Here is a 20566-nt window from a genome sequence, read left to right on the forward strand (position 1 = left end):
CAGCCATCGGACATGGTGCCTCTTGCTCGGGCAAGCCGCACACGCCACAGGGAGCAGGGACAAGCCGAGACTCCTGAGCTAAACAGCAGCTCCCGCTGCCTCCGGTGCTACTGTGGTTCCTGTACACCAGCGGTGCTTATACTCTGTGCCTGCTCCAGCTGAGCCCGGCCTACCGCCTCCCGGGTGGAAGCAGCTGTCCAGGTTCACCTGTGTTCAGGGCCCTGTTGTAAGCCATTCATCCTTTGAAGGGCATCCGGGCTGCTTCCAATGCTCACCGATTATGCATCCAGTGGTTACAAACATCTGCACAGAGGTTTTTCATGTGGACATAAGCGCTCACGGTTCTGGGGACAATGTTAACAGCAGATGGGAAGTGCAGGGTCATGTTAATGAGTGATGCGTCCCTGGACATACTCGGGGGCCAGGAGCCACCATTGCAAGAGGTACCTTGAACTTGAGGCCCCTGAGAGGGCAATGGGCCAGCTCTTCCACCACCAGCTCTCTGAGGCAACCCTGGGCCAAGTGCCACACCCCAGCCACTTCTCCTTCGGCACTGTTCCTATAAGAACAGGTGCTAGCATTTGCTGCATGTGCTGAGACACCCCCAGGACCTTATCTATGTCCATCCAACTCCTGTAGCCATGGCCTTCCAGGTTCCTAGGGCACCTGGCGTGCACACCCAACATGAATCGGGCCACCTGCTCCATGCACGAGTTAACTGGTGGGTCAGCTGTGGCTGCCGCTTGTGCAGGAGTTTGTTTTTCCTTTTCTGCCTTGGTCTTCGCTGCACACTTCCCCATGACTGTGTGCACGGGTCTGCCAGGCATCAAGGCTCCAAGAGAAACTTCCCCAGAGGTCTTCCCAGGCGGAGGGAGGACAGGAGGCCGTCCCCCAAGGCGTGCGGTGCAAAAACAGCAGGGGAGTGGCCAAGAGGAATCAGGAACTAGCCGCTTTCCAGGGAAGAAACATAGCTCATCAGAGGAGGCTCTGAGGGCCAGGCCGCAAGGAGAGGACATTGGACCCTACAAATGACCAGGATGCAATGCTCACTCAAATGGCAACGTTCTAGAAACTCAATTCCTTCTGTGTGCCCCTTTGGTACGGGCTGGACTGACGCCAATGCGGAAGCTGTGGGACACATGTGGTGCAGTGGGGCTGGCTGTTCTAGAAGTGTGCACCTAGCATGAAATGTGACACAGCAGCACAGACCTGACCCCACGTGAAGGTGGCCAGCCAGGGCCACAAAGTCCCATGCCACGTTAACTGTGGACTCTCATCAAGTTTAAAATACTTCTAATTCATCTTTTAACTGATTTTTTTTGACAGCCAGAGTTAGACAGTGAGAGAGAGAGAGAGAGAGAGACAGAGAGAAAGCTCTTCCTTTTTCCATTGGTTCAGCCCCTCAAGTGACCGCTATGGCCGGCATGCTGCGCCAATCTGAAGCCAGGAGCCAGGTGCTTCCTCCTGGTCTCCCTGCACCCAGCAGGTGCAGGGCCCAAGGACCCAGCAGAGAGCTGGACTGGAAGAGGAGCAACCAGGACAGAATCCAGTGTCCCAACCAGGAATAGAACCCGGGGTGCTGGCGCCACAGGCAGAGGATTAGCCTATTGAGCCGCGGCGCCGGCCTTAACTGATTCTTAAAGATGCCCATAAGGGGGCCAGCACTATGGCATAGCAGGTAGGGCCACTGCCTGCAGTGCCGACATCCCATATGGGCACTGGTTCAAGTCCCAGATGCTCCACTTCTGATCCAGCTCTCTGCTATGGCCTGGGAAAGCAGTGGAGGATAGCTCAAGTCCTTGGGCCTCTGTACCCACATGGGAGACCCGGAAGAAGCTCCAGGCTCCTGGCTTCGGCGCAGCTCCAGCCATTGCAGCCATTTGAGGAGTGAACCAGCGGATGGAAGACTCTCTCTCTCTCTCTCTCTCTCTCTGCCTCTGCCTCTCTGTAAGTCTGCCTTTCAAATAAATAAATAAATCCTTTAAAAAAAAGATGCCCACAAAAACACTCAAAAAACCACCTTGAAGGGACCACCTTTAAAAACATATCTATCTGGGCCGGAGCCACAGCTCAATAGGATAATCCTCCACCTAGCGGCGCCAGCACACCAGGTTCTAGTACCGGTCGGGGCGCCGGATTCTGTCCCGGTTGCCCCTCTTCCAGGCCAGCTCTCTGCTGTGGCCAGGGAGTGCAGTGGAGGATGGCCCAAGTGCTTGGGCCCTGCACCCGCATGGGAGACCAGGAGAAGCACCTGGCTCCTGGCTTCAGATCAGCACGGTACGCCAGCAGCAGCGCACTGGCCGTGGCGGCCATTGGAGGGTGAACCAACGGCAAAGGAAGAGAAAGGTCTTCCTGTCTCTCTCTCACTATCCACTCTGCCTGTCAAAAAAAAAAAAAAACATATCTATCTACTTATTTATTTGAAAGACAGAATGAAGGGACAAAGAGCTCCTCCCCAAATGCTCACAAAGAGTTCACTCCCCAAATTCTCACAAAAGCCGAGGCTGGGCCTGGCCACGTCAGAGCCACCCTGAACTCCATCCTGGTTTCCCACATGGAGAGCACTTGGGCCAGCACCTGCAGACTTCCCTGCCATCAGCAGGAAGCTGGGTTGCAAGCTAAGCAGCCAGGGTTCAAACCAGCGCTCTGGTGAGGGATGTGTGCGTCCAAGAGGTAGCCTAACCTGCAGTGCCACAATGCCTGCCCAAAGGGATTGCCTTCTTTTTTTTTTTTTTTAAGATTTATTTATTTATTTGAAAGGCAGAATTACAGAGAGAAAGAGAGGTCTTCCATCCATGGGTTCACTTCCCACATGGCCACAACGGCCAGAGCTACATCAATCCGAAGCCAGGAGCCCAGAGCTTCTTCCGGGTCTCTGTGCAGGTGCAGGGGCCCAAGGACTTGGGCCATCTTCTGCTGCTTCCTCAGGCCGTAGCAGCGAGCTGGATAGGAAGAAGAGCAGCCAGGACTCAAACCAGCGCCCACATGAAATGCCGGCCCTGCAGGCAGTGGTTTTATGTGCTATGCTACAGTGCCGGCCTGGGGATGGCCTTCTTAAAAGACTATTTATCAGCTAGGGTTTATACAAGCCTCAGCTTAAAAGTTCATTTTTAGGGGCTGGCACTGTAGTGTAGTGGGTAAAGCTGCCACCTGCAGTAACAGCATCCCATGTGGGCTCCAGTTCTAGTCCCGGCTGCTCCACTTCCGATGCAGCTCTCTGCTATGGCCTGGGAAAGCAGTAGAAGATGGCCCCAGTCCTTGGGTCCTTTCATCTGTATGGGGTACCAGAAGAAGCCCCTGGCGCCTGGTTTCAAATTGGCCCAAACTCTGGCCATTGTGACTATTTGGAAAAATGAATCAAAGGATAGAATACCGCTCTTTCCCTCTCTCTGCCTCTCTGTAACTCTGCCCTTCAAATAAATAAATAGCTTTTTAAAAAAAGTTTATTTTTGCTATCCAGCATGCACACATTTAAATAATGGGGGTATTAAATGTGGTAATATTTTCAAATACAAATTAGTTTCATTAAGAGGGAGCCTTCATGTACCACACTTGTCGCTAATCTGAATCAGCCGCAAAGCTAATTTTAACAAGTGCCAACAGCTCATGACAGGCAACCAGAGCTGGAGCAATTGCACATGGGATACTGGAGCAGCTGGCAAACTCGCGTTTTATTTCTACAATCAGATTTCAAACTTGAAGACTCAGGCCTGCTTATTACATCATTCAGTCACCCAGAGTAAGAATGGATGATCCAAATCAAGAAGTCTTTACAAGATAACACCATCTCTCTCTATCCAGATACATAAATGTAAGCTTGAAAAGTCAGTCAACTATTTAGATGGTGTGAAATGGCAATACTCTGCTAACATACTTGGAGAAAGCGAAAGATAACTAAAATTTACCCATAGAAAGCATTCCTGATCCAGCACCAAGGGTAAAGAACAGAAATGGTATTTTTGTATGGTACCACTTTTTTTTTTAATTTATTTATTTTGACAGGCAGAGTTAGACAGTGAGAGAGAGAGAGACAGAGAGAAAGGTCTTCCTTTTTCCATTGGTTCACCCCAACACACTGCGCCGATCCAAAGCCAGGAGCCAGGTGCCTCCTCCTGGTCTCCCATGCGGGTGCAGGACCCAAGGACCTGGGCCATCCTCCACTGCACTCCCGGGCCACAGCAGAGAGCTGGACAGGAATAGGAGCAACAGGGACAGAAATGACGCCCCAACTGGGACTAGAACCCAGGGAGCCGGCGCCGCAGGCAGAGGATTAGCCTAGTGAGCCGCGGCGCCAGCCCATGGTACCACTTTTGTGAAGTGCCTGCGTGTGTGTATGAGTGTGTGTGTGTGTGTGTGTAAAGTCCACATTCCTAGGCAGGTGTTGTGGTGCAGCGGGTTAAGCTGGAACTTGGGACGTCCACACCCCACGTGGGAGCTCCAGTTTGAGTCCCATCTACTCAGCTTCTGATTCGGCTTCCCGCTAATGTGCCTGGGAAGGTAGTGGGTGCTGGCCCAAGTGCTTCGGCATCTGTCACTCACGTGGGAGACCCAGATGGGGTTTCAGGGTCCTAGGTTTGGCCTGGCCCAGCCTTCCTGGCTTTTGTAGGCTTTGAGGAGTGAACCAGCATATAAAACTCCAGCGCTCTCGCTCTCTCTCTCTCTCTCCCCCTTTCAAGCAGATGAAAATAAGCATTTTTAAGACTCTAAAATCCACATTCCTGCTCTGACTGGCAGGACACCCTCCACACGTCAACAGAACCTTCCTCTGTGTCACGAGTGTAGGGACGATATATCTTGGGTGAGCCACTTACTTGTGGAGTTGAACACAATAAGCGATGTCACAGGCAGCTTCCAGGACAGCCCTCAGCGATTCTCCGGGCACTCCCACCCCGCAGTGGTCCCTTCCCACCATGAATCAGGCTGACCTGTGTAGCCAGCAGGGTGTTACAGAAATGCAGGCGTGTGACCTTCCGTGCTGGGTCGCAGGAGACAGTGTGGGTTCTACCTCGCTCTCTGTAGGGCCCCTGGCTCTGGGGGCAGCCGGCCCCCATGAAGACAACACTCAGCATGGCAGGGCCTCCTGCCAACAGCCAGCACTCAGCGGACCCCCAGCCCCCCAAAGATCTTCGGCCCCATCAGCACCCTGGCTGCCACCTCAGGAGTGACCTGAGACGGAAGTCACTCTAGACTCCCAGAAAGGCTGTGTGATGACGCAAGCTCATTGCTGGCGGCCTCTAAGCTTTGGGGTAACCTGTCCCATGCCAGCAGATAATTAATCCAGGCAGCACATGCTACAAGTCCTGTTTCCTAGAAGAGAAGCAGCCTGGCAGTGTGTTCGGAGCAGATGCCTGAGCTGCCAGGCTTTGGGGTAATTTGTTTTACACAACAAAAGACACTAGCAGTGTTTATGCTACACGCAGAACACGCCAACTTCCCACACCCCCCAACCCCCACGGCCAAGGGGCGCCTCTCTGGGGGCCGGGTCCAGGGCACATTTCTGGTGGCCGCCGTCACAAAGCAGAGGCCTGGCAGTCGTGGGGTCGCTGGGGCAGTAGCCCCTGCAGCACCGGGAGCTGGTGAGGAATGCACAGTCCAGGCCCTGTGCAGGCCTGCTGGAACACACGTACATTTTCACAGGAAGTGACTTTTCTCACAGGGAGCCCCTGGTCAGGCATGAGGAACCCAGGGTGAGCTGTTAACAGACCTGAGGGGTGGGGTGGGGTGGGGTGGGGTGCTGAAGCACCCCAGGGAGAGATCCTGCAGGAAGCTCAATCTCTCCCCACCCCCAACCCCGACCCTCGGGAACTTCCGGCCTGGGTCTCCCATGGGTGCTCTGCTGAGTCTCACACCCAGGGCTGGGAAGCACAGCCTGGGATCCACCCCTCGGCCCCACACCCACCCATCTCCCGGATCTCCTTCTACCTCAGATGCCCCCTTCCCTGGCTCCTGTGCCATCCTCCCAAACACAGCACCCCCACCCCCAAATGGCTGTCCCAGGCCTCCTCCTGTTCACTTTCCTAAAAATTATTTTTAATTATAAACCACTTCAAACATATGGAGAGAGAGAAAACGAGACATCTACATACCTGCCACCTGGGTTTGACAAACGCTTACATTTTACCTCATTTGCTTCACACTTGGAATTTTTGCAGAAATAAAACTGCTTAGACACAGCCCCACACCCACCCCCTTCTCCCGACCTCCCTACCCTCTCTTGCAATCTGCACTGAATGCCCACGACACAGGGCAGGGACCTGAGAGCTTTTCCATTCACAGGGCGGCTCAAGGAACACCTCAAATTCCATTTACCAAGCAGCAAGGTTCAAACACCTTAATATTTACTTAGAGCCTAAAATGTTAGTGGCCTCCTGAAAGAATAACACACAGAAATCAAAAGAAAGAGTACTATTCACTTACCAATCACTTCCTAATGGGATGGGTGTTTCTGTGGGGCACTGTGCAACTCCTCCAACCTGGTAATCCCATCAGACATCACCCACTTTGCTTGCTGTCCACGGGGATGTCCTTACAACACCTAACGTCTGCACATGTGATGATATAACAGCATGAGAAGGAACATGGTTCTCTCCAGGGTTGCTGCCATGAACTTCCTCCAGCTACCACATGGCATGGTCTGACAGGTGGCCAAGCATCGATACTCTTCCCTCAAAAATGTAAAATATTGAGGGCCAGCGCTGTGGCGCAGCGGGTTAACGCCCTGGCCTGCAATGCCGGAACCTCATACCAGCGCCAGTTCAAGTCCTGGCTGCTCTACTTCCGATCCAGCTCTCTGTTGTGGCCTGGGAAAGCAGCAGACGATGGCCCAAGTCCTTGGGCCCCTGCACCCATGTGGGAGACCAGAAGAAGCTCCTGGCTCCTTGCTTCAGATCAGCCCAGCTCCAGCCATTGCGGCCATTTGGGGAGTGAACTGGCAGATGGAAGACCTCTCTCTCTCTGTCTCTCTCTCTCTATTTCTCTCTCTATATATATAACTCTTTCAAATACATAAAATAAATCTTTTTCAAAAAATGTAAACTATCCCTTGGCCCCCTGTGAATTCACCTGGGTATCTTAGGCCAGTGTTTGGGAAGAACTACCTATATATATATGCATATATTTATAGGTATATATATGCATATATTTACAGGTATATATATATGGGATTGCCATGTGTGCCCAGAAAGGTTATGGGGCTGTGCGAAGGTTTGGTGGAGCAATTAGAACGCTGCATGAGAAGTCTGCCTCCCACTGGGTCAAGTCCTGGCTCTGCTTCAGATCCCAACTTCCGGCTAATGAGCACCCTAGAAAGCCGCAGGTAACGGCTCAAGGCCTTGGGTCCCTGCCAGCCATGTGGGAAACCTGGATTGAGTTTCCCCCTCCTAGCTTCAGCCTGCCCAGTCCTGGCTGTTGTAGGCATTCATGTGGGGAGTGAACCAGCAGGTGGAAGATGGCTCTGGCTCTGTCTCTCTGGCTTTCAAATAAATAAATAAATAAGTTTTCTTTTGAGTTCCACAGCTGTCTCCCTATTAGCCATCGTGGCCACCTCTCTCATCCTAATCCACCAAGTGCAGGCAAAACTCCCATCTCCCTTCCTGCTCCTGTCTTCTCGGCGGGGCCAGGCTCACTTCTCCCAGGACCTGGGGCGGCATTTCCACCTGGACCATCCCCACCACTTCCCAACGCAGGTGCGCCCAGAAGACCCGACACCCTGTTCCTCCTCCTCATCTCCCCTTGCACGGCTAGCACCAGGCCCACACCCCAGGCACCAGCCTGCCCCTGCCATGCTCCCCAGCCTGAAACCAGCCTGAGCCCAGTGCTGGGGGCTGCATCAACTCCCCCACTTCCCACCCCGAGCCAGCGCACCACTGCAGGAGCCTCCAAAGCCTGCCTAAAACCGGCTTCTCCTCATCTGTCCAATTCCTACCAGTGCCTTTGGGCAGCTCAGCCCTTCTACACCACACGCGCGGCCCAGAGAGCAGAATCCAACCCACCGCCCAGCCTGGAGTCCTCAGCCTCGGCCTCACCCCGAACCCCTCCCTTCCCGTCCTGTCTCCCAGTGTTTCCCTTCACTGCCAGCCCTAGCGTCAGGTCGGACACCTGCCGCTGCCACCTCCAGGACACTTGGCGCCACCCTGGCATCACCACCCGCGCCCACCACTCCCTTCCCTTCATCCTGACCCCCGTGCGGGTCAAGGATCTCCAGACACACAGAGCCAGTGGGGTGTTGGGGGGAGGGTGCACATCTAGACAGGCAGGGGCAGAAGGACGCAAAGCGGGATTTTTAATTTACGGCATTGTAGGGACTGGCAAGGCCAAAAACCCTCAGGGCGGGCCAGAACACTGGAGACCCTGGGAAAAGCTCACTCCAAAGCCGGTGTGGAATCCCAAGTCCTTCCTCCTCGGGGGATCTCGGAACGTTCTCTTAAGGCCGACACGGCAGAGGGTGATCTGCTTGACTCAAGGTCTGCCGATAAAAATGCCAATCGCATCTAAAAAGTGATGCCCAGCCAGTTCAGCAACACACCACTCACGCATCCAGCAAACACGTGCTGAGCACTTACTGCATGCAAGGTCCTCCTCTCAACGCCAAAGCAAAGCAGGAGAGACAGGAGAGACAACAGGGGAGAAGAACAGCCCTGCTTTCAAGGAGCCCGCCCTCAGCAGCAGGCAATCCGATGACAGAGAAAGAACTACCTGCGATCAGTGGAATTCGATGGTGGAAGTGGTCAAAGACAGACGAAGCAGGGAGGAGGCCTCAGAGTCACGAGCAAGGAGGCAGCATTTGTAAAAGCAGGAGGACTAGGGAAGCCTCACCCGCAAGGCGACAGTTGAGCAAGATCAGGAAGAAGGAAGCCGGGGAAAGCAAGGCGGCAGCAGGTGCACCCGAGCCCAGGTGCGGGGCCTGCAGTCAGCCTGCGGGAGCCTGGCCAGATCTCAGCAGGAAGCCAGTGAGGGCCGGGGAGGCCTCTGTGAGGGATTGAGCTGCACCCTGACTGAGACGGGGCCTCTGGAGGGTCCTGAGCAGGAGGGGACCACAGACCAGTGAGGCGGAGAGACCACAGCCGGCGAGGCAGAGGTGGGAGCAGCAGTCAGGTTCTGGGGAAGGTCTGAGGGTGGAAAACGGAATTGATTGACGGTTTGGAAATAGGGGATGCGGAAAACAAGGCACCCCAGAGACCTCTAAGGTTGGCAGCATGAGCAAGTGGAAGGCTGCAGGGGACGGGGCATCAGAGAAAGCTGAGAACCGACTTGGACGTGTTAACCTGCTCCGAGCAGAGGCAGGCGGCATGGACCAGCCTGCAGCTCCAGGGAGAGCTCTGGAGCCTCCGTAATGCCTCACCTCCCCACAGGACGGCAGGTGCATCTTCACCTCCGGCAGCCTCCCCAGCACCCCAATAAAGGGGCAGTAAACACGGGCTCCAAGGGCCGGCGCTGTGGCACAGCAGGGTACGCTGCCACCTGTGAGGTCGGCATCCCGTATGAGCGCCAGGGCGAGCCCTGGTTGCTCCACTTTAAATCCAGCTCCCTGCTAATACTCCTCGGGAGACAGCAGAGGATGGCCTGAATGCTCGGGCCCCTGCCGCCCCTGTGGGAGACCCGGACAGAGTTCCAGGCTTCTGGTTTTGGATTGGCTCAGCCCTGGCCATTGTGATCATTAGGGGAGTGCACCAGAGGATGGAAGCTCGCTCACTCGCGCTCTCTCTCGCTCTCCCTCTCTCTCTGCCTTTTAAATAAATAATTAAACAACAAAATAAACTACTGACTCCATCAGTATCCCTCAGCACCAGGAAAACGGTGCTCTGGTACAGGATGGAAAGGGGCCTTCAGATTATCACCCTGTATCTCCCAAGTTCATGCTCTTAGTCCATCACCAGGGTTGGGTGCACAGACTCTGGAACCAGACCGCCTGGGTTCAAAGCCTGATGCTCCTGCTTGCGAGTTCTGTGACTCTGCGGAAGCCATTTAACCTCAGTTGTCTCATCTGTAAATTGGGGCACAACAGCAGTATCTACTTGCAGGGTGAGGATTACGTAAGGCAGAGTGGGTGGATATTTAACAGGGCTCAGAAGAGCTGAGGCATATGTCCACAGTGGGATAATGGTGCCCCTATATTCCTCTGCTGTTACACACACACCTATAGTGAAGTTTAATTTATAAATTAGGCACAGAGTATTAGTCCAGTAAGAAGATACCTGAAGCTGCGTATTTCTCTACAAGAATAGGAGTTTGTTGAGCTCACATCTCTGGGGTTCAAGAGAATGGCACCAGCACCCTGGCATGGCGCAGTATGGCACACGGACACCTGGGGACCTCGCCATGAGGGAGCACTCAAACCCTATCCAAACCACCCGGGCAGAGCACAGCAACAAAATTCGATCATGAATTAGGACAATCACAGCAACTCACCAAAATAAAAGTCCTCTACACTGCGTGAACTCTTTATTTCTAGAATCTTCCATTACATATTTTCAGACTGTGATTGACTACAGGAATCCAAAACTGCAGAAAGCAAAACCATGGATGAGGGAGGACCATTGTGCAAATGCTAACCATTTTAGGATTATATCAGTATTTCTTGCTACTAATTAGAAAGAGCCCTTTTAACCTGCTCTGGCCTGTGGCCATAATTACATAATTACTGCAAAGGGTGCTTATGAGATTACAAGACGCTGGAAAATCCCAAAAGACCTCTCTAATACATTAAAAGTGACTAAACCAACAGTCTGGTTTCTTGTACTTTATATTTCCAAAAACCCAGTCACACATGGTATGCTCACATTCCACAAAGCGGAGTCTGTGTTTAACCAAACCTCTTTAACTTTCTGGATAAGATCTACTGCCACCACGGCCCCAAATCTGAGGCATCTGAGAGCTATTCCATACGACTTGCCAGGGTCCCAAGGAAGAAGCGCAACACAAAGGAGGGATTTGAATTCAGATCCTCGAGAAGACGGGTCTGTAGACTGACAAAATGGAACACTTTGGTCGTAAGTCAAGGGCAGCTGGCTGGAGCCAGGGTTGAGGTGTATCGGGCCAAACCGCCGACGGCAGTGCCAGCATCCCGTATGGGTGCCAGTTCCAGTCCCAGCTGCTCCACTTCTGATCTAGCTTCCCTGCTAATGTGCCTGGGAAAGCAGAAAGAAGATGGTCCAAGTGCTTGGGCCCCTGCACCCACGTGGGAGACCCGGAAGAAGCTCCTGGCTCCTGGCTTCAGCCTGGCCCATCCTCAGATGGTGTGGCCATCTGGGGAATGAACCAGCAGATGGAAGATATCTCTGTGTGTGTGTGTGTGTGTGTGTGTGTGTGTATTCCCACACCCCCGAACTCTGCCTTTCAAATAAATCAATTAAATCTTTAAAAAAAAAAAAGCAGCTGTCTAGAAGTCTGGAAATTTCACCACAAGGTCATAAAGTAGCCTAAGCATTGGTCAGTACCAAATGACCAGAGAGGCGCCCAGCTGGCTCTGGTTCTCTACCTCTGGCTGCTTGGTGACACCAGAGCCCAGCCCCACTCCTCTGTCTGATGCTGGAAAAGGAACCACACTCCACCCTCCACTGTCCTGTATCACAGGGACACTGAAGTGGCCAGCACACACACACACACACACACACCGTCACGTGCTGCACCCTGGAGGCGGATCGAGCCCAGGAAAGCCCCAGCCGGTGTGCCCCCCATCTCAGCCTTGGCAAGGAGCCGTCGTGGTAGCCTATGACCTGATTTCTGAGCACTCTGGTTCTGGCCCGCTGAGAGCGATTTTTCTTCTTGAATTCAGCCCAGGTAGGGAGTAAGTCACACAAATGCATATTTAAAAGCTGAACGGAATTCGTATTTGGAGAGCAAAGAATCAGCAGGGCTCAAGCAGGGGCTACCGCGTGCCTGCCGCACTGACGCTTCACGAGAGGGCGTCTTGATAAAACACGCAATGATAACCATGAAAGCCCCTTTGCGAGCCCAGGAGAAAGAGGAAACTCAAATTTATGTCAAAACCCAAGCGTGAATGGGAGCAAAGATCACACACACACAACCTTTCAAAGGTAAATGTAAAAAGAACCGTCTAGCTAAATTTATCTCTTTGTCAGTGAAAAATAGCCTAGGCCTTCGCCACGTCTGTTGCCAATTCTTAAACTGAAGGAGAAAAAGCAAACGCTACTACAGTGCAGCTGCATCAAACAGAACTTCCAGCCAGGAGGAAAATGCCCAAGTCTGCCGGGGCCATCCAACCCCACGGCCGCGAACCACACGTGGCTCTGGACCGCTTGGCATCTGGCTGGTGAGACTGAGGAAGTCAATTTTCAATTGTATTTAACATTAATTCATTTATATTTGCATAGCAACAGCCACAAGTAGCTCATGGCTACTGTACTGGCCAGCTCAGCGACAGACACTCACCCAAGAGCTGGCAATCTCTTTTCCTTCAATAAAATTACAGTCCTAACAGCTGGCACTGTGGCATAATAGGTTAACCCTCTGCCTGCAGCGCCTGCATCCCATGTGGGTGCTGATTCGAGTCCTGGCTGCTCCACTTCCAATCCGGCTCCCTGCTAACAACATGGGAGTGCAGCAGAAGATGACTCAAGTCCTTGGGCCCCTACACCCACGTGAGAGACCCAGAAGAAGTTCCTGGCTCCTGGCTTCAGACTGGCTCAGCTCTAGCCGTTTGCAGCCATTTGAGGAGTAAACCAGCAGATGGAAGACCTTTCTCTCTCGGCCTCTCCCTCTCTCTCTGTGTAACTCTGCCTCATACATAAATCTTTTTAAAAAATTATAATCCCTGGCCGGCGCCGCGGCTCACTAGGCTAATCCTCCGCCTGTGGCTCCAACACACCGGTTCTAGTCCTGGTTAGGGTGCCAGATTCTGTCCAGGTTGCTCCTCTTCCAGTCCAGCTCTCTGCTGTGGCCCGGGAAGGCAGTGGAGGATGGCCCAAGTGCTTGGGCCCTGTACCCGCATGGGAGACCAGGAGGAAGCACCTGGCTCCTGGCTTCAGATCAGCGCAGCATGCCAGCCATATCACCCATTTGGGGGGGGGGGAGTGAACCAACGGAAGGAAGACCTTTCTCTCTGTCTCTCTCACTGTGTAACTCTGCCTGTCAAAAAAATAAAATAAAATAATAAAAAAATTACAATCCCAACTAACAATATCCTAAATTATGGTCAAAATTATTACTTCTTTTTTTAATTTTACTTATTTGAAAGCCAGAGTTGGGGGGTAAGGATATCTTCCACCCACTGATTTGCTCCCCAAATGGCCACAAAGGCTGGGGCTGGGTCAGGCAGAAGTCAGGAACCGGGCACACCATCCGGGTCTCCCACGTAGGTGGCAGGGGCCCAAGCACTTGGACCATCTTCCACTGCTTTCCGAGGCGTATCAGCAGGGAGCTGGATCCAAAACTGAGCTCCCAGGACTCAAACTGGTGCTCAAATATGAGGTGACAGCATCGCAAGCAATGGCTTAAGCTACTGTGCCAAAATGCCAGCCCCTAAAACCAGTACATCGCAGGCCCCAGCCCTGCCGAACTGAGGAAGGTTTGAAACCAAAAAAAAAAAAAAAAAAAAAAAACTACAGAAAGTGATCCTGGTGTGTCACTTCCTGTATCTGTGCTCTGAGGCTCCAGTTTGCATTTCTGTACACCAGGGCTCCCAGGACGTGGAAATCTGGGCTTGCTGATGCATTCCGCCACCGCTGGATCAACACCGCACGCCCTCATCCCACAAGGCCTCAGGAACGTGAAAGCAAGAGCTCTGGGCAAGTTAACCTCGCGAAGCTGCCGTCTCCTCAAGGCTAACGTGAAGTTAGCATCCATGTCCCCCTCCCACGAGGGTTCCGTGCAAATGAAAGCTTGCAAAGTGCCCAGCAGGACCCGGGAAAGAGCAAGCCCTTGCCCAGGGGGGAGCTGCAATTATTATTTTGTCAATCACAATAAGAAAACCTGCAGCTTTAAACAAACAAACAAACAAAAAGTGCATGTTACGGTCTGCGGTCTGCGAAGTTTTCCCAGGTCCGCGCCCTTGCAACCTGTGCCCCAGGTTGTGGTAAAGCAGCTCCTGTCAAAACACCTTCTGGGGTCCTGACATCTTGGCACCCACAGTCAATCTCTAGAAAGGCAATCACCCAGCTGGGTGCACCACGAGTCACGGAAACCAAACCACAGACCTACTCTGCGGAAGGCGCTGTACCAGGCTCGAGTTGGAGAGGAACAGTGCCCACACAGTGCCATGCCGCGTGTCCCCTGCAAAGGTGGGCTGGCACTGCGACACTGACAAGGCGCAACAATTCCATCCCGGGTGTGCCGCACGCCAGAAACTTCCTGGACCAGCCAAGGCCAGCTTCTGCTGCCAGTCCCACCCAGAGAGAGAAAGGCATAGGGGGCCCTACGGGAGACAGGCCCATTGTTCCCTCCAGGACCAAGAGAGGGATGGAGGCTCACGGGCCATGTTTCTCACTGAGAGGCCAGATCCCTTTCCCAGGAGAGCGGCTCTCTGCACCTTCACAGAGCAAATAGTGGCCGCTGGAATCCGAGGGGAACCTCTACCAAGTACATGTCAACGAGACGAATAGGCCAGAAATCCCCACAAGAGCTTCTAAGCACAAGCTTAGCGGAATCCTGCAGGGTCTGGGGTTATTTTTCTCTTTACAGAAAGCACTCAAGCAATCTGGTTTCATAACCGAGAGTGGGTTCCCCTATGGAATCCCCTTCTCTGAAGATCTCTACAAATCAGAGATTCACCTGACTGGTCACAGTAATCCAAGTCTGACCCCATTTCCTGGCACAGTCAGGGACTTCTTCCCACTCTCCACCCCAGAAAAACGGGTTGCAGTCTGTCTCTGGGAGGCCTGACGCCTGGTCTTTCTGACCCAGTCAAACCACGCTCTCCACTTCGGGACAGGAAGTCAGGGTTGGTTGTAGAGTCTGGAACCTCCTCCTTGCTGTCTTTGCTGAGAGTACAACACGGTACAACCAGGTTGGCAAAAGGCCTGGCAGCCTCCTAGAAGATTCACACACACCTCCCTCCTCCACCATCCGGCAATTTCACGCCACAAGAAACAGGAACATGTGTCCACAGGAAGACGGGCACACAAAGCTCCGAGCAGCTTTATTCACAGTGTGGTGGGAAACAGAGCAGCGGTTGCCACCGCGGGGTCGGGGCAGGGACGACGGGCAATGGGGAGGAAGGAACTTCCTGAGCCGATGACAGTGTGCTCGTCCCAGGGGACTGGAGTCACACAGGTGCACGCGTCTGTCAGAACATAATGTAAACGACTCTGGAGATCTGTGCATGTCACCACCTATACATAAAATTAACCTTCAGAAAAAACATGGCCACGGGCGGAGCTCTCATCACATGTGAGCTCAGGTGTTTAGGAAGGCACTGCATCAGGTCTGTAATTTACTTTAAAACATACAAAACAGTAAGCTGGACCAATGGGTGGCGGCACGGGCGGGCAGATGTGTCAAGAAGCCAGCAGGCGGCCAGTGCTGCAGCTCACTAGGCTAATGCTCTGCCTGCGGCGCCGGCACACCAGGTTCTAGTCCCGGTCGGGGCGCCAGATTCTGTCCCGGTTGCTCCTCTTCCAGTCCAGCTCTCTGCTGTGGCCCGGGAAGGCAGTGGAGGATGGCCCAAGTGCTTGGGCCCTGCACCCCATGGGAGATCAGGGGAAGCACCTGGCTCCTGACTTCGGATCAGCGCAGTGCGCCAGTTGCAGCGCGCTGGCCCCAGCGGCCATTGGAGGGTGAACCAACAGCAAAAAGGAAGACCTTTCTCTCTGTCTCTCTCTCTCACTGTCCATCTGCCTGTCAAAAAAAAAAAAAAAAAGAAGCCAGCAGGCGTACATGCTAATTACAGATGCCAGGTATGGGCAGTTAGGCAGTCACTGTTCTTGCAACTTTGCTGAATCTTAAAACCTGGACTGGTGGGGTAGTGTGTCCCGGCTCCTCTGCTTCCATTCTGGCTCCCCGCTAACGTGCCTGGGAAAGCAGAGGGGGTGACCCACGAACTTGGGTCCCTGCCATCCACATGGGGACCTGGATGAAGCTCTGGGCTCCAAACTCTTAGCTTTGGCCTGAGCCAGTGCAAGCCATTGTGGCCATATGGGGAGTGAACCAAAGGATAGAAGATTCTCTCTCTCTGGCCGGCGCCGCGGCTCACTAGGCTAATCCTCCGCCTGCGGTACTGGCACCCCGGGTTCTAGTCCCGGTCGGGGCGCCGGATTCTGTCCCGGTTGCCCCTCTTCCAGGCCAGCTCTCTACTGTGGCCCTGGAATACAGTGGAGGATGGCCCAAGTCCTTGGGCCCTGCACCCGCATGGGAGACCAGGAGAAAGCACCTGTCTCCTGCCATCGGATCAGCGTGATACACCAGCCGCAGTGCACCGCCGGCCATTGAAGGGTGAACCAACGGCAAAGGAAGACCTTTCTCTCTGTCTCTCTCTCTCTCACTGTCCACTCTGTCAAAAAATAAATAAATAAAAAATTAAAAAAAGATTATCTCTCTCTCCCTCTATGTGTGTGTTTGTGTGTGTGTGTGTAACTCCCCCATTCAAATAAATAATCCTTAAAAACAATGTGGCTGGCACTGTGGCACAATGGGTTAACGCCCTGGCCTGAAGTGCTGGCATTCTCTATGGGAGCTGGTTTGAGACCCAACTGCTCCACTTCCAATCCAGCTCTCTGCTGTGGCCTGGGAAAGCAACAGAAGATGGCCCAAGTCCTTGGGCCTCTGAACCTGCATGGGAGACCAAGAGAAGACTCCTGGCTTCAGATTGGCACAGCTCCGGCCGTTGCGGCCAATTGGGGAGTGAACCATTGGATGGAAAACCTCTCTCTCTCTCTCTTTTTTTTTTTTTCTCTCTCTCTGCCTCTCCTCTCTCTGTGTAACTCTGACTTTCAAATAAATAAATAAATCTTTTTTTAAAACGGGATGGGGGAAAGGTAGCATCACAGTGCTCTCTCCTTACTCTATCACATTAGAAATTCAGCAAGGTTGGGGCCAGTGCTGTGGCACAGCAGGTTAAACCACCACCTGCAGTGCCGGCATCCCATACGGGCGCTGGTTCGAGTCCCGGCTGCTCCACTTCCGATCCAATTCTCCACTAATGCACCTGGGAAAGCAGTAGAAGATGCCCCAAGTCCTTGGGCCCCTGCACTCGTGCGGGAGACCCGGAAGAAGCTCCTGGCTCCTGCTTCAGCCTGTCCCAGCACCGGTCATTGTGTCCAACTGGGGAGTGAACCAGCGGATGGAAGACTCCTCCATCTAGCTATGCCTTTCAAATAAATAAATGTCAAAAAAAAAAAAAAATCAGCAAGGCACCCAGGCCCACCAAGCCATGGGCCGTCCTGGTTTCAATCCTACTGGAGCTTTACAGGAACTCCCATCACTCATGCCAAAGATTTTCTGCCTGTTTCCCTACAGACAAAGCGGTTACTTGAATGTAAGCCAAAAATTCCCGCTCAAGAGGGAGACAGAACTCCCTGACTCGGATTCCCAATTTATTCTTTCAATCCCTGCACCAAATTTATTAGCTAACTGCACAGCACTCCATTTCCCTTTGCCCCACGCCCATGCAGCCAAAAAACAAACAAAGAAAACCCAGGCCAGACACTTGATCCACAAATGCAGCCAGAGGCTACGGGGGGCTTGAATTCCTCGGGGCAGGCCAGAAGCCCCGCGGAGGGCAAAAACAGAGGATGCAGAGCTCAGGCCGAGGTTAGAGTGACTTCATGAGGTTAGCGCACAGGCACGGAGAAGCCCGGACAGCTTGTTGCTGGAGCCGGCTGTAGGGTTTAAGTGACATCTGGGGTCACTTGAACTTGGTGGGGATTCAGCTGCTCAGAGGTACCAATGAGGAATGCGCCGGCCCTGCCCCCAGTCTCTCACATTACACGCGGCTTCCTTCCCCGCCCGGCCCCACTTATCCTGGGATGACACTCGCTGGCCGGCCCGGGCTGCCCAGCACCTGGGAACCCCGGAACTCAGTGCCGACCAGGGGCCGCTGCTGGGCACCGGGGCGGCCACTCGCGGAGCTCTGTCTCGGACTTTTTTATTATTTAAAAAGCACTTTCCTCGGAACAAACTCGCTGACACCACCCAGCGTCCCCGAGGACCACACAGGGCGGCCGAGCGCGAGCACCAGGGAGCGCGCCCGGGGCTGGCATGAGCAGCGGCCTCCGCCGGTTTCTCCCCGAGGCGAAGGGCAGCAGCCCCAGCCCCGGGACGCGCCGAGCGCGCCACGGTCAAGTGAGCCTCCGAAACAGACGTCCCCCTCCTCCCCGCAGCCGCCCACCCAGCCTGGAGAGCCCTGAGCCCGGCAAAGTGGGTTGGGGTGAGGGGAGAAAAAAAAATCCCCTGCAGCCAGGGAGACGTTGCCTCTGGCGCCGGGGACTCCCGGCGAGCCGGGTCTCTTCCCCCGAGCGCGTGGCGCGTGTGCGCCCGCCCACTCCGTACCCCTGCCCGGGAGCGAACTGCACCCGGGCGCACGCAGAGAGGCGGCCCGGGTGCCCTCTCCACCCTGCGCTCCGGCAGCCTGGACTCCGTGTCCCGCTCCCGCCCGATCTCAGCCGAGGACCAGGGCGGCAGCGTGTCCCAGACCCACCTGTAGCCTCAAAGCTCCCCCTCCACGACCCTTCTGGGTGCCCTGAACCGCAGAGCCCACGACCCCACAGGCTGCTCCGGGAAGCCTCTCCCCGCGCCGCGCCAGGGATTCACACCCACCTCACCTCCCGAAAGAAAGTTGGCCCAAGGACACCACCCCCCCCGCGACCACACATGGGCCCTTCCCCGTGTCCGGCTAGCGCCGGGGGATCCTCCCGCCGCTCCGGCGCCCAGGCACAGGTCACCTGCAGGGGTCGGGGAGCGCCACGCGGACTCGACCGGCCGGCCGGGCACCGGGTCTGCGAGGCCGCAAGGAGGGCTCCGCGCCCGCCGACACCCCCCACCTACCTTTCGGGGACCGGCCGCGGAGAAGGCGCGGGCGCGGGCTCCCCGAGATTGCGCGCGGCGTCCCGGGAGCAAAGTTTGCGCGGTGCACAGGCGGCGGCGCGGGAGGGCGTGGGCGCCGGGGCGGGGCCGGGCGGCGGCGGCGGCGTCCGTCCCTCCGGCGATCAGCGCGTCGGTCCCGGCCCGGAGCCCGCGGCTGCCGCGCTCCCGCGCTCGCTGCGCCCCGCGCCCCGCGCCCGGCGCGCTCCGGCTCCAGCCCCGCCGCGCCCCCGCCGCCGCGCGCCCGCCCGCCCGCTACACTTCCTCTTCCTCTGAACTCATGGGCGAAATATGCGTCGCGGCGTCTTCGGGGGAGCCGCGCGGCCTCAGCAGCCCTCGCCCTCTGCGACCCGCGCCGCCAGCAACCCGCGAATCCGAGGAGCACAGACCCTCCCTCCTCGCCCCTGCTAACCCAGCGTGTGCGCGGCCTGGGGAGCGCAGCCGGGATGCCATCCAGGGGCCGGGGGCTGGGGTGTAACGAGAGGACCCGTCTCCGCCCGTTCCACAGGTGGCAGCCTCCCGGGCGTCGCGAATTACTCCTCGGGAGTTAGCGATGCTCGTCACACCCTCTCGTGCCTACCTCACTTGGGCAGCGGTTTGAAAAACCAATCTTACCTGGCAACTTGGGGCCGACCTAGAAGATGGTCTAAAGAAAGCCGCGCGTCCGGGCTGCCTTAGCCTGGTGAAAATGGGCGGCGGCGAGCCCGCGATGAGGGACTTTCCTTGTTGGAACTGTTTTCCACAACAGCACGCTTGTGGTGCAGGGCGGAGAGGCGGCACCTAGTCCCAAATGGTCAGTGCGGGAAGACTTCCCCGCTGCTGTACCTGGTGACGGTACGGGACCGGAGTGGGGACCTGCTGCCCTGGGCCTCTTCCTCCCGGGTTCCTGTGTGGGACCGTGTTTGGGTGGCAATCTGTCAGCGTCGTCATCGGGGCCCTGGCACAAGGAGGCTGCAGCCATCTAGCGAACCATGTCCATTTTCTGCTTGTGCGAAGAAGGGTCCTGAGACATGCTCCCCTCCCCCCGCCCCCGCCAGGGAGGGCTGATGGAGGCCCCAGGGGTGTTACAAGGAGGTCCTTTTGGTGCTAATAACCCCACACCCAGGGCAACGGAGGGGTCTTTGGTTTCCAGAAACTTGGCACCAGAGCGCACAGATTTTCTTCTTCCTTGTTTTTCTGTGGCCGTTTTGGTTCTGTTTTCCTGCCCCTCTCCCACCCCCCACTTTGTTTCCTGGGTTCCCCCTCCCCGCCCCCCACCTCCTGTCTTGGTGTCAGCACCGCACCACCATCACGTTTCTCTCCCCCTCCCGGGGGGGGGGGGGTAACAAGACAAGGCTAGCTACCCGCCCCGCGCAGGTTCAGCTGGGAGTCTGTGCAGCGGTGCCACTGATGGTCTTGCACACCCACCAGGAAGCCACAGACAGAGAAGGGTCTTTGTGTTGTGTAAGGGCCCCAGGCCCTGAGCGACTTAGGCCCACCTGAAACTGTCCTTCGAGGGTCCCCACACTGGGGAAAGAAATTAACCTTTACAAGTGTTAACCAGACTTCACAAGTGTGTGTGTGTGCTTCTCAAAGTTAAAAAAAAAATAATAAC

The 20566-nt window shown here is 55.1% G+C and overlaps 1 protein-coding gene across 2 annotated transcripts in view; it reads right to left on the reverse strand.

The window, feature by feature from the left end:
• Positions 1-19763, reverse strand: part of RFTN1 (raftlin, lipid raft linker 1) — a 233501-nt gene extending 213738 nt beyond the window's left edge. The window contains exon 1 of one of the 2 annotated variants that reach the window (XM_002716182.5): positions 19588-19763. The gene's annotated coding sequence lies outside the window, so the exon portion shown is untranslated. Of the gene's footprint in view, positions 1-18936; positions 19197-19587 lie in introns of those variants that run through there. The other variant, XM_051818491.2, reaches the window with a different exon arrangement.
• Between the last annotated feature and the right edge of the window lie 803 nt (positions 19764-20566).

Source organism: Oryctolagus cuniculus, chromosome 4 (assembly GCF_964237555.1).
Source record: "Oryctolagus cuniculus chromosome 4, mOryCun1.1, whole genome shotgun sequence".
Taxonomy (NCBI): domain Eukaryota; kingdom Metazoa; phylum Chordata; class Mammalia; order Lagomorpha; family Leporidae; genus Oryctolagus; species Oryctolagus cuniculus.